Source organism: Harpia harpyja, chromosome 4 (assembly GCF_026419915.1).
Source record: "Harpia harpyja isolate bHarHar1 chromosome 4, bHarHar1 primary haplotype, whole genome shotgun sequence".
Taxonomy (NCBI): Eukaryota; Metazoa; Chordata; class Aves; order Accipitriformes; family Accipitridae; genus Harpia; species Harpia harpyja.
This window is the reverse complement of record NC_068943.1, coordinates 18,392,967-18,406,878: the sequence shown is the minus strand read 5'-3', so window position 1 is coordinate 18,406,878 and position 13,912 is coordinate 18,392,967. Positions and strand designations below refer to the sequence as shown.

The following is a 13,912-nucleotide window of genomic DNA, read 5'->3' as shown; positions in this document are numbered from 1 at the left end:
ATCCTCAATCTATCACCTGCAAGTCAATGAATTTTACTTCCTTTTAGACCACTGATAAATAAAAAGTTTATTAGCACAGGGCCAGTGAACAATCCCTACAGAAATGTGAATGCTCATCGAAGATACTCCATTTACAGCAACGTCCTAAGGCCTACCAGTTATCCTAATTTTAAGCAATTAAAAATATAATGTTGAAGTCACATTGCTTGAGTTTCTAAATACAGTGCGTACTGAGGCTAATACTTGAAGAAAGCCTGCTACAACAATGCACTTGCCTCAGTTAGATAAACCTGTGTCATAAACTATTATCAAGCTGGAATACCAAGATCCAAACCCTCATTGAATTCCATTAATTATATTACCCAGCAATAAATCATTATTAATTGATTGCCTTATCAACCCCATTATGGTTATACTGCACAGCAGTCATGTTCACCTACAGCTATAGCAGCCTGTTTATCTACTTTAAGTACTGGAACACCATTGGCCTTCTTCAAGTTTCTGGGGCTTCCCCCACATTCCTGGGTTTATTGACATTTAAGGTAAATGATCTAGAAATTCGTCACCCAGCTCTTTTAAACTCATAGTTTAAAGTTCTCAGTTCTCCTGAAAGAATTTGTGACTGTCAAATGAAAATGAATCGGAGGAAAAGAAACTGAATCTGATCACGAAAAGAAGCACGAATCTTTGGGGAAGCTAAGATACTGAGAAAGGCATTTGAAAGAACCACTGATGTTGATGCATCTGCTGAGAAGCTCCTGTGTCAACACCAATCTGCAACCTTCTGTTACAATAGCCACTGCTGTTACAGCTATAGCTTTTCCGGAAAAAAACTTCACTTTTAGAGATTTCCAGAATTTGCTGAGGACTATTTATATTGGGTTAAAACTTTGCATAAAGCATCTTGCACCATTAGCATGTGATTTCACTGATGTTCCAATTCTCTGCATTACAAATCTTTAAGCCTTGAATTAATGGTAGTCCAAGTGTCACATTTTTCTTTCTGTTCAAATATTTTTACAGTACAACCCTAATTTAAAGCACTATTTAAAAAAAAATGGAGTACTCTCTTTCTGACAGCCATCTTTTTCTCTTAACACTTGACATATATATTCATATTTAACCTTCAGGCAAACAGATTTTCCAGATTAATTATTTTTGCCTATAATACAATGTGTGTAAACGGGTGTGCAGGGAATTTCTGAAATGGAAAAAGAAATGGACAGACGGTTGTAATATCAACATTAACTAGCAAAAAGTAGTCCCTAAGAGAGTAAGACACATCAGCACTAACTATGTGACAAGAATACAGATATGTTTAGCTGTCACAGAAATGGCTTAGGAATTGCACGTAAGCATCTGCATCTCAGGGCAAATAAAAGTCTTGGGTTAGATGATTCACTGAGAACCGTCTTGCTACTCCAGGTTTTTTTTTTAAATATCCCACCAGCTAAAATAAAAAGCAAACATGTAAATCAGCTCATAAAGCTCAATACTGAAGGTACAAAATCCAGTGCTCAAGACCAGAAAATCTTTATCTTTAAAAATAAATATCTGTGCATCATTTTTGTGTGCATATGATTTATGAGCCATCTTAAAAGCCTATTTTGTAACAGGGCATTCAGATCCTGGACAGTACAGCCAGTTTAAATGGGAGGAGGATCAAGCTTATAACGCTGCTGCAACTTCCAGCCCCAAGACAAAGCAAGCCTTAAGCAGAGTCAGCACCTTGTAAAAAGCTATTTGTTGTATACAAGAAAGTAACCTCGTTGCTGGGAACTGCTCTGTGCTTTCCCGGGTGTTTGTACAGGAGAGGGTGGCATAAAGCAGTACCACGAAGGTGGCACACGATCAGTGCTGCTGCTTCTTAACTGCATTGTTCCCTCTTTCTAAAACGCAAAGCATCCTACCTATTCCACGCCAGGGAAAATAACCAAGTAAACCACAGAAGGTGATGTGCATTGCCACCATCCCCTGGGAGCTTCACAGCCATCGCTTGCTCAGTGTTACCAACAGCTGGAACCAGCAAATGTAACCTCATGCCTTCCCTTTGCAAAAGGAAAAGGAGCCAGATCCTACCTGCTACCACCAGCTTTGTTTTAGCCTTACAAAAGCTGTGTGACTTTTAAAAATGGAGATACCACAGGAAGCCCTAAAAAGAGCACAAAGCGCTTTTTTGAGCTTCCTGAGGTTAGTCCCTCTCACGGTAACTTTCAGTTGATTTGCTGATGTTCTTTCCCTTGGCCATGCAGCAGTGAAGGGACACCCTCCTTTTTCGCGACCAATTTCTACAAAATACCCTCACTGACTACACAGACATAAAAAAAGTCCTCAAAACCATGTTTTGGGCCTTTTAAAGGCCACGGGAGTTCTGCCAGGTGGCTCTGGTCAGCACAGGGCTCCAGAAACTACTGTTTGATGGCACCACCGTGGACAAAGACTTTGAGAATGGACATGACAGGGAACTCACAGGTATTTATTTTTTTTACTGAGTTTTTTCTTTTTGTTTACAATGTATTTAAAATCACATAAATTAAATAATTAAAACAACAACAACAACATATCGTAGCAGCCTCTTTTGACCATAAGTGTCCCTCACAGACTGCCCAGAGTGAAGACCTGAAAACACGTCAGCAGCCAAGAGCTGCCAGGGTGCCCAGACCAGGAGCTGCCAGTTCTCCTGTTAATGGCCAAGATCTCAGTCAGCCGTTAAGGCTCAAGGTGGGGTTTAGCAATAGGACTGACACCAGATGTAACATCCCAGCAAAAATGCAGGATGCCTCAAATTACTGCCAATACACCAAGTTTGAAAGAGAAATTAACAAAGAAGAAAATTGGGTTCTGACCTGTCAGCTGGACATTTATTTATTTGCAGTTTGTTATTTCTAAAAACTGTAAAATTTCTATGTTAGTGTAAAAACTGTTACACTAACAGAAATGCTGGGAGACTGCTGGCTGCCTCCATAAGCAGCTGCAACACCTGTGCTCAGTACTGCTCATAGGGGGAAAATGAATGAAACCAATGTGAGCATTTACAGTGATTTACAAAACTTCAGCTGTGTTATTTCCAGCTAGAAGTGAAAACATGCATCTGCAACTCACGCATGGCCAAGTGCTTGTCTCTCTGATGCAAAAAAGTCTGCAAAGCAAAACAAAGACTGGGGCTTTGCCGGTAGATGGCCATCAAGTTCTGCTGAACATGATCTGCGCTGCATGTGAAGGGGATTAAAACAACCCTGTTAATGCGGGATTTCTACGGTTCTCCTTTCTACGGTTGCTGCCCATGACCTCCTAGGTGTTTTGCCTCTGTTCTACATACAGACTGTGAAAGGCCCTTAGCATATGCAATAACACTGTTAAACGCAGATGTAGCAGATCTTTTTACACCAATCCTGTTGTCTTCTAAGCAATATGCAGAGCAGAGCTGCCCGGGGAGCATGGTATGTTTATTAAAGCCTTGAACTGTGTTCAGTGCTGCAACATGCCAACAACATGCCATGCAGTGACAAGTTGCTGCACACTGGCTGCTCCCCACAAACAGCCTGCTCATGTGCTCTCACCCTGTGGCAAACATGCAGTGTTCCTGTTGGCCACCAAAGGACGAGCTTCCTGGTGCTGCCAGCAAGCTGGGCAAGAGCTGGCTGACACGGCCAGCATGGAGCTGGTGACGTGCAGCCAGCCACGCTTTGCTCTTTGCTGTACAAACCCAAACAGTGTCGCAGTGTTGCGTTTTCGTCCTTATGATTGCCACCTTTACTCTTCCTTGCCCCTCTGCTATGAGCTCAGGCTCTTTGGTTATGTCTCCTGCCTGCCTCGCAAAAGACCTCATGGAAAACACACTGACCCAGGGCAAACAGGTATAGACCAGCCTGTGTCCAAAGTCCCCCACACCTTACTGTACGTCCCTCCTTCGTAGCATTCAGAACATACCTTCTTCCCTAACTGGCCCTGTAGTTAAACAAGGGACTTCAGGCTGCACCTTAAAAATAGTCTACAGCTGTGAGAAACAGACGTTAACTTCACTTCAGGGTGAGACCCAGGCACATATCAGCTGTGTCTCCTCCATGCTGGCTACCAAGAGAAGGAGAAACAGACTGGGCTCAGTCCCATGTGGCATCTGCTCAGCCCGGATGAGGGGCCTGGCAGGCCAGAGTGTGTCCCACAAGGTGGGCATAATGCGAGCTTTGGTCCTCTTGTATTTCTCAGGCTCTGGGCTGTTGAAGGATGTGATTTGGCTAAGATAGCATACCAGGACAGTCCTGCTCCAGTTGCTTTCCCTTGTGTTGGCACTGGCACTTGTCTGACTGCAGGGAGACAGTTCAGGGACCCATAGTAATGAAAAGTCAATTCTGCAAAAAAAAACCTGAGCAGCTTGCTTGCTTTTGCTGGTTTAACTCCCCAAATAGTGGAGTCTGCCAAGTACCTGCACTGACACATGGGAGAGGATGGGAACCTGTGTCCAAGGGCTAGGGGCGTGTCATCACCCCTTTCAGTGGCAACTAGCTGTGATTACAACCAATGCTGCAACTTCCATGGAAATTTAGAATTTGTATGAAGAAATCAAGAATGTGGACATAAGCAATCAACACACGGAACAACTGGAAAATCCACCTTTCGCTCCACAATGAAGCTTATTCTTGTGATACTTGTGCATATAACACACACAAAAATAAACACATAAATGAATAGGCTGAAAACAAAAATTGGGAGATATTACCATGCTAAATACTTAGGAGGTGACAACATGCCTTGGCAATACAGGATAGAACCAACAGGCCAACATTCATATCTCACCCACAGGCCAATTTTGGATGTCCAGATATTTACAGTTTTTCTTTGGTTTTAAAGGGAAAAAATATTTAAATATAAAAATAGTGTATAAATTTAGCAATGTGAATCTTTGCTTTATGAAATACGAAAAGCTTCTGGGCCAACCTGTCAGTCGTAGCAACTAAAACTGCAGGCAAATGAAATAAAAGCAGAAAACTAGAATATCACATGTCTGCATTCAGATGGTAATGAGCAGCTGAAGAAAATCCTTGGACCTCCAGCATTCGCTCAGCAATCAAAGGGAACCTGGGCTGCAGAAAGAAACATCATGGGTTTTGGCCACTTAGCATTTACAGAAAGTAGAGCTCTTAAGTGAATAACTATGGGCGCTAAGTCGAGCTTTCTCCATTATTTTTTAAAATCTTGGCCTTTGGATCCAGTGGTGGGACAGCACCCCCTGAGCACATCGAGCAGCACACTCATGCAAACGCACAGCAGCTGTCTGTCCTCCAGGTGAAGCAGGGCAGTAGTGACCGCAAGCAGCTCACAGAGCAGCTCCCTGCCAAGGACAGTCAGAAGCAGAGACGACAGCTGTCCCAATGCCTTTGCTTGGCTCCTTTGGCACATTTCTGAATCGAGTGAACATGTGCACAGCAGCACACCACTCATTCAGTGAGATAATCTCACTTACGATAAAGTATCTTCTTTCTGTTAAGACCTTCAAGTTTCAGATGCTAACAGGCATGACATGGGTACACTGTGCGTTTTCGAAAAGGGGAATTGAACCACATTTCCCAGTCTCCAGCTCTCAATTACTTTCTTTTGTAGTAGCTTTTCACATAACGTAATTTCATTTTCTGATAGCTCGTAGAATGTTACCTTCCCACTCAGGATATTGGTGAAAGTATCCTTATAAACACTACGTATTAAACTGTGAAGAAATATGATATGGATTATTTTTCATTACAGTTTATAAAACTTCACCTAGTAGTGAGATGCCAAAATCATGCTATATAAAAACATAGTAGTTTTTTTCTTTAATATGCCTAAATATCAGTGTAGTCTCCTGATAAAGTCCTCCCCTCACATATTTAGTCACTGCTTTTTTTTAATACAAAGTTTCTACTGTCTCCTGTTCACAGACTAACAGATGCACATGCATATATACATATGTATTTTTTCTCCTCTTTGATTCTTAGATTCTAATTAATATTTCATGAAAGGTAAACAGCTGCCTTAGAAATGTTAGACATTAGAACATATCAAGCAGTACTTAAGGCAATCATAAAGAGAAAATACATACTACTCTTATTAGTGGTAGTTACTTCAATCAGTGTACTTTAAGGTGATGTTATACTGAAAATTATACTTTTTGTCAAGAAAGAAAGGAGGAACTTGGCAGCATACACAAACAGTACACATATTAAATGGGAAAAATCACATGGGTAAACAAGACACAGATAAGACATGATTTGAATACATTTGGTTCCGGAAGTGCCTGAGCTGGAGATGGTGGGAAATTGCACTGGGAGCAGACGGCAGTAGGAGCATGGTAAGTTTGCCCTGTTACACTCTGTCCTAGGTGTCCACTGCTGGCTGCTGCCAGAGGCAGAGTCCCAGGCAAGAGGATCCTCTCCTGCGGCTCCATTCAGCCATTCCTGTGCTCTTACATCCCTGTCCTGGGTGGTCAGCAAACAAAATACCCTACACATCTCTGACCACAACTTCATCTGCAGTATTTATTCCTGCTGAGACCAGCTAAAGTTACTTGAACTGTTGAGCTGCCTTGTAATACTCAAGTATGTTACAACATCTCTCCGGCTGTGGTGGAACCGAAAGCACGACTATACATGAAACAAACTTCTGGCAGAGGGAAAGAGCTTTGGGGCCTGCTAGGAAAAGCACTAATGTCAACCATGGCATGTCTTACCTAAATTATCCATCACCTCCGTTATCAGCTGTGTTAAGCTGAGACATGAGAATGAGACAGTTGCCTGATCCTCCTGATCTGTGTTTGTGCTGTGGGACCCAGGAGCGCTTTGCGCTCTTAGAGCAGTGCTGTCCTGGGGTGTATCCCAGCTCCATTCTGGGCTGAGACCCAAGTACACACCACGTTCTCCTCTTTCACACCGTTCTTCTGTGCTGGGTTTCTAAGGAAAGGAAGTGGGGCCAGGAAGTATCTATGACATGCTCCAGCACGTCCCCCAGATCTGATGACTGGAACTGCAAAGCACACTTCGATAAAGAAAACCTATAAATCAAGCCTATGATGAACTCTGGAATGCCACTAAAAAAAACCCACACCAAAACTTACCATCTATTTTACCCTTATCATTGACCAAGAAAATTTTACCCTATAGAGTTATTGTGTAAAAAAGCAAAGGAATTACATGTTAACTATCTTGCACATAAGCATTGCCTACATAATTAAAATGTTTATTCCTGGTTTTGGGAAAGTTCACGGCCATATGACAACTTGCACCACCTGCAGTTCCTGCTGTAAGAACCAGAACCTGGGCCAGCCTCTAAGCAGAGACAAACTTATTCCTGCACAACAACATCCAGCCATAGCCAAGCATGAGCAACAGCAACTCCCGGACCAGTGACATCCCTACTGAATTACTGGGCTGCTGCTTAACAAAGACAAATTTCACATTTCTCTTAACATGGCAGGACATACAGAGCTTGTTTCTACCTGTAAAAGTTTTAGAAACATTTGACAGTAAGGCTATGATGTTTCACACATAGACAAAATACTTTCAGCAATTTTAAACAATTCCGCTTCATTGCTCTGTCTTTCCCTTGGTTTGGATACATGGACTCACATTAGGTGAGACACTTGTCCTTATATTTTGCCATAGATTTTGAGATGACAAATGACAGTGGTTGTTTAAATCTGTTTAGGAGGTATTTTTTTCTAACACATGCAACATACAGAAGATGCATGGCTGCATCACCAACAATTTCAGCTTGTCAGGACAGCTGAACACAGTGCAAAGACTCCTCTGGATGCTGAAGCCCACGTTAACACCTCTTTTTGTAACATGCTGCATTACCATGGAATAAAGAGTAATAGAAAAGCTCAGCTGGGGAGGGACCTATCAACCTTCTGCTCAGCAGGGTTGACTTCAGAGCTAGATCAGATTGTTCATGGCCTTGTCCTGTTGAAGTCTGAAAATGTTCGAAGGTGGAAAAAAACGGGTCTCTCTGGGCAACATGTTCCAGTGCTCAGCCACATTCATGTTCTAAAGGGAATTTCTAATGAATGCTCATTTTTTCTAAATAGTTCGTACATAAATGTTTATATTTATCAATACAGATATCTACACATTATAATGAAAGATAACCAAGTGACCATGAGCTAATGCAAGTCTGAATTTATTTCTTTTTTTAAAAAAATTAGGATACTTTGCTTTAGCCCAATGGTCATCTGAGCTGAAGGGGAAATCCATGAAAATAAGGAAACCTCAAGCAGTGGGGTAAACGTATCTTCACAATGAACTTGCAGATGGAATAAAGTACATTAGCAAAGGACTGTTCTTTGGATCTGAAGACAAAGCATTGTACGTCTTCCAGAAACCCTATATGCCAAATGTGTTTGATGCACGCTAGTTCAGGCGTCGGAGCTGAACCTGGCCTAGCAGAGAAAAAGCATCTTATTTCACCCCCTCCTTTCAGAGCTGGCAGAACAGCAGTGATCATTCACAAGATCTCTTAACGCACCAGCCATCCTAACGCTCCTTCCAGACGGAGGCTGCATCAGTGCCGAGTCTGTTCTTTCTTTTTTGTACCCTTTTAGAAAGAGCAGAAAATTGGGTAACTGAGTACCTCCAGCTCAGCTTTGAGAGCACAGGGCCCTGCTTTTTACCTTCCCTGTTCCTTTCTGATTCATATTTTTCCTTCATGTTTTTCTGGCAACACATATGCAAACAAGCTACAGCAATACTGGTATTCTCAGCAGAGGAAATTAAAAAAGGGAAATAAAGACTACTCTGTTGGAGACAGAGGCTGAGCTGAAATTTCCAGCATGGAAATTAGATGAGTATGTACATATTCAAGTCTTTCACCTTTGTTCTGGTTACCTGTAGAAGCAGCACAGACACTTCACTTACTAGTGCAGGACTCCCTGCACGTTGTACCTTGCTTTCCAGATTTTACTTTCTTCTCATATCTCTAATTCTGACTTCTCACACCTGTGCAGCACAGTAGTCAGTCCCAACGTCTGTACCACGATGACTCTTGCCTGTGCATCCACCTCTTCTTGTTGGTCAGACTAACAAATGTGGAACTGATGACTGCAGTGGTGATTAAAAATTCCCTCTTCTGTATCCTTAGCTGACAAAATTGTCACATAATGTCTTGCCAGGTCAGTGACATTAAATGAGGACATTGCATCCACTGGGACTGAAGCTCATGTGAATGACCTTTTCTTCCTTCCTTTTCAGAAGGTTTATTATTCGTAAGTTACATATTTGATTACCCTGGATACCCACATATAATGAAATTATGGGTGTTCATCTGCCATACTCTGTGTCACCAAGCAGATTTTGGTAACTGCTAAATAGTTGACTCCATTGAAGTGTACTTATATATATGTGCTTATATATATGTAAAGATAACCTGCCACCCCCAATAGAATGTCACCTCAAAACCCCAGTTTTATATGCTCCACAGCCCTCTAGAAGCTCCCTCAGCTCTAGAAGCTGAGAATATACATTGCAAAGAATTAATCTATTGCAGAGATAAAATAAGTATCATACCTATTTGATCTGGCTAGGAAAAAAGGGACTAAATAATTAATTCATTTGGGGACAAAAAAGTTACTGAGCACAAGATCATACTTCAGGAATCTCGGTTTCTTTTTCTAAAACTACTTTCTAATTGATAAAGTTTGAGATTTATGTGGGGTTTTTTTCCTTCCAGAGCACCCTCTCCTATTGAAAGGAATTTTTTACAAAAGAACATAAGAAAATATTCTATAAATCAAAATCGTTACTATACCCCAGAGGCCATACAGATTGTGTTACCAAGCATTTTCACTAACAATGAGGAATCCTGATGTATTTATGTTATACAAGAAGCTAGCTTTTCTATTCAATATGCTAACTTGTACCTGGCTTTACAGTCTGGCATGTTGATGAATTACCTCTTAATTTAGATTACGAGATCCTTGCTACACCTTTTTTGCTGTTTTGTGTTTGCAAAGCAAAATAAGTACAGTGAGGTCCAAATCCATGAACAGAGTACTAATACACTACTGCAATACGAAGAAATCCCACTACCTCTCCTTGCATCTGTGGTTTTACCCACCTACTTATAATATAGTCTCACCTGAAAACCAAGCAATGTTCTGGGCTTCACCGGGTCCAGCTCCTCTGGCTCTTTTCCCAGGGACTGCCATTTCTTTTCTCTTCCTGCCTTTTATTTTCCTTCTCTCTTCCCTCAGACTTGCTGCCACCTCCCCAGCTGGGAACTGCCTCTCTAGAGAACCACAGGGCCAGGTTTTGTCACTGAGTAAGATATTTACATAGGCAGAAATTTATATAGTTGCAGTATCACCATATTTGCTGGTATCTATAAGATTTCTAGTGGCTTCATCTGCACACCGGGATAGAAAGCGTCCTTGAAAGTTGTAGAAATCACTCGGCCATATAATTTCTGAGAAAGAGGAACCCATGACTACCATCTACGAGCTAGAAGAGTTACGCTATCTTTTTACTGGCCTTGCACAGATTGGTTGGACCATGTGGGCAACCATTCCTTTTCTTCTCTCCATCACTGAAATCAACCTGATTTCCATCCAGTGAATACTCAGTCTGCACTCTGAGTAACTGCAGGTAGGTAGAGTCTTCCCACTTGCAATTAATTAGGCAACAGAGCACTTACCTACTTTTCACACATACCAAAAAGGCAAATTTCCACAATTCCTTGTTTTTTACACCAGTTCAGCAGTCAGAAAGATACCCAGCTTGGACATGTGCCTTGGAAAAGTCCGGCACAGCTGCCATTGTCTTCAGTGGAGGCAGACAAATGTTCTCCCAACAGAAAGAGGAAACCAGAGTATTGTGGATTTCATGAATCGGTCTTCTTAACACTTTCTCACCAAGGCAGCACTCTGTTTATGATCTCAAGTGCTCACGGGCAGGGTAAGATTTGATTAAGAGCAAAATTTCTTCTGTAGGCAGACTGCATATGGCCATAAGGTACATTTTGTACTAAGAAATCTAAGGAAATATGTCTTTAACAGATCTGTTTGTCACATCAGAAATTGCTCCATTTGCACTCAGAGTACAGTCTATATTCTTCACAATAAACACCCCATAACTCTTTTTCAAGAGCATTGATTAGGCTGGTGGCCAAACAGCTCCAGTACTCTGGGCTTCACTGGGTCGAGGTGGCTGTGTGGGCTTGCTCTCATGCTCCTCCACTTGAACAACAAGGTGGTTCTCACTGTGGCTATTCCCTGGTCAGAAAAAACTACAGATGCCTTTAGGATAACAATATTCTTCTTTAGAAAGGCAAGAACAAAATCCTGATGACTTTTTGTCATCAAAGTAAAGGGTCAAGATTTCACCCTATGCATGCTCTAGCCCTGCTAAGGCAAAATCAGACTGAGGACTTGGCTGGTTATATTAACTGTCACTTTGTATGTGAATTTATAGGAAAGTTCTCATGCAAGGATTTAAACTGGGTAAGATTCAAATGAAGTTGCTTCTTCAGGTTTTTGAAATGTGACACAATGCATTCTCCTGATAAGGAATGTTTTCCCACTGGCTAAAGGGTATATGTCTCCCTTTGGGACGTCAAGTATTCAATTATTTGAGGGAAATTATTTTGCTATTTCCAACAGACATTGAATGTTTTGTTCAGAAAAGGATAAAAGCATACAAAGTTGAACAAGCTTTGCAACTGTCAGATTTTTGACCCAGCTCTTCCCTAAACACTTGCAACAGGCAAAATTGCATATTTGCAGGCTTTATGAAATAAATTTTATTTAACTTCATCCCACAAGAATTATTTAGATAAATATTTAGAAACAATGCTACCCAGCAAAAGAAAGAGAATTCATAGTCATATAGTATTGTAGTTAAATCAACACTTTTTCACAGGGGGTTAAATAGACACTGTTTTCAGATTAGCACACTTTTTCCTTTGATTCGAAAATGCCTCAGGGAGGAGGGAAGGAACTCAGTTTCCATCCATGCAGAAACATCACCCAGTCACCAGCAGGATTTCTTGCAGATGCCTTAGAAATGCATATCAGACCTCCTTCATCTGCACGATACTCCTTGTCCTATTTAGTGCTAAAGAGTATTTCTATGGCCTTGTTATTACTTGGTGTATTTATTTTTTACATTACTCTCACTATAATTTATTTTCACACTTGGAAGCACGCTCACATTACAAAGGAAACCTTGCAAAGAAGCAAAGCGGATCTGTCTAGCTGCTCTCTGAAGCTGGCGCATCCCTCCCAACTGCATCTCCTACAACACTGAGAATCAAGGGATTATAATAACAGGCCACTCTGTTCACCTTGCTAATTTATGCATGTTGCTCATTAGCGCTCTGCCAAGCGTAGTTTTTAAGTCCCAAAGGTAGGTCAACAGATATCAGTGGCTAGAAGAGAGTGCTCTGAATTTCAAGCATCTTAAATGTGTGGTCAGGAGCACTGGTCTAGGACCCAGCGGTCCCTTGGTTTGCCACAGGTTTCCTGCATATATTAGCCCAAAGCCAGTTGTGCTGATCCAGGATCCAGTTCATTCATCTCTGGAATTTCTGAAAGCACCAGTCTCCCAAATCTTCACCAACAGGATGTTTGGTTTAATAACTTAAATCCACATCAGGACTTCTTTAGTTGTACTTTTAAATTAAATTTCCTTTTTTTTTGGGTGGGGGGGGAACACGCCCCCCGCCTTCTGGATATTTTCCCCTTCCAAATCTACTAAAATCTCTGCTTGTTTACTATCTGAGATCTTACAAACAGTATCAGTCACCAAATAAAGCACCAACTAGTACTGCCAATAGTAATTAAGAACAACCGGCGTGCTTACACTCAAGCTTTTACTGGAGAAATCAGAGTCTGTTAAAATCTAGCAAAACTCAACCCTGCACATATGTTGTTTTGTTTTGTTTTGTTAAATGGGACGGAACATACCAGAACTTTAAAGATCAAAAAACCCCCGTAATTTCCTAAAACATTTGGAGCCTTCGCATGCAGTAAAAAGGGATAATTATCGAAGCATTTTGCTGTCACAATTGTTCATTTGGAAGAGGCACAGAAAAAAACCCAAATCCAAATCCACAACTCCCAGCACGACAGAATGACATTGCCGTAACTACAGTAAATAAGAAAAAGTGTTAGGCAGGTGGAGGGAGACATCACAGCGGCATTTGGCGCAAGGTCAGATGAGACAACCACGACCATTTCAAGTGACTGCCTGAATAAGACAAGCTAGACATCTCACCCTGGAAATGGGGTCCCGCGCCCCACATGCACCACTGAGCTGCCCGCTGCTTTGGGGAGGTGTTGCTGCCGACACCGCCTGGGATGCGAGGGAGGTTGCTCAAGGCACCTTGTGACATGCACCCAGAGGTGAAGGAACACATTTAAGTGGGGAAAAGAGAGCAGGGCTCTTCCCTCCTACCACAGATCTCATTTCTTTGCCCCTGTTACATACTTTTATCCCATATGGGAGGGATGGAGGGAGGAGGACTATCATCACAAACTGAAACCGGGTTTAACACAAGATCACAACTTGGACACACAAAACCCAACTCGATGTGCCCATATCTGGTTTTTTTTCAAAAATATTGCTGTAGGGAAGCCATTCACTTCAATTACACCCCTGAATCCTCTTTGGAAACTCCCATTTCCAAGTCCACCTCTTCCCCCTCTGCCTGGATAAGTGCAGGTCCATTTTAAGTTTTGTATTAGCCATAAAAGCAGCCACAAAATCCCTTTCTCATTTAAGTCTCACATTTGGCATCTCAAATGCAACCCAGCTTGTTACACAAACATAGGTAGAAGTCTTGAATACTGATATAATGGATATTTTAATAGTAAAAATGTTAATTAAATGTGATGTAGAAGCATCCTGTGGCACAACATGCCATACAGGAGGTAGGTAGTGGATGTGGACTG

The 13,912-nt window shown here is 41.7% G+C and overlaps 1 protein-coding gene across 10 annotated transcripts in view; it reads right to left on the bottom strand.

The window, feature by feature from the left end:
- KLF12 (KLF transcription factor 12) overlaps window positions 1–13,912 on the bottom strand; it is a 256,306-nt gene that overhangs the window by 27,258 nt on the left and 215,136 nt on the right. The gene's annotated exons all lie outside the window — the stretch shown is intronic.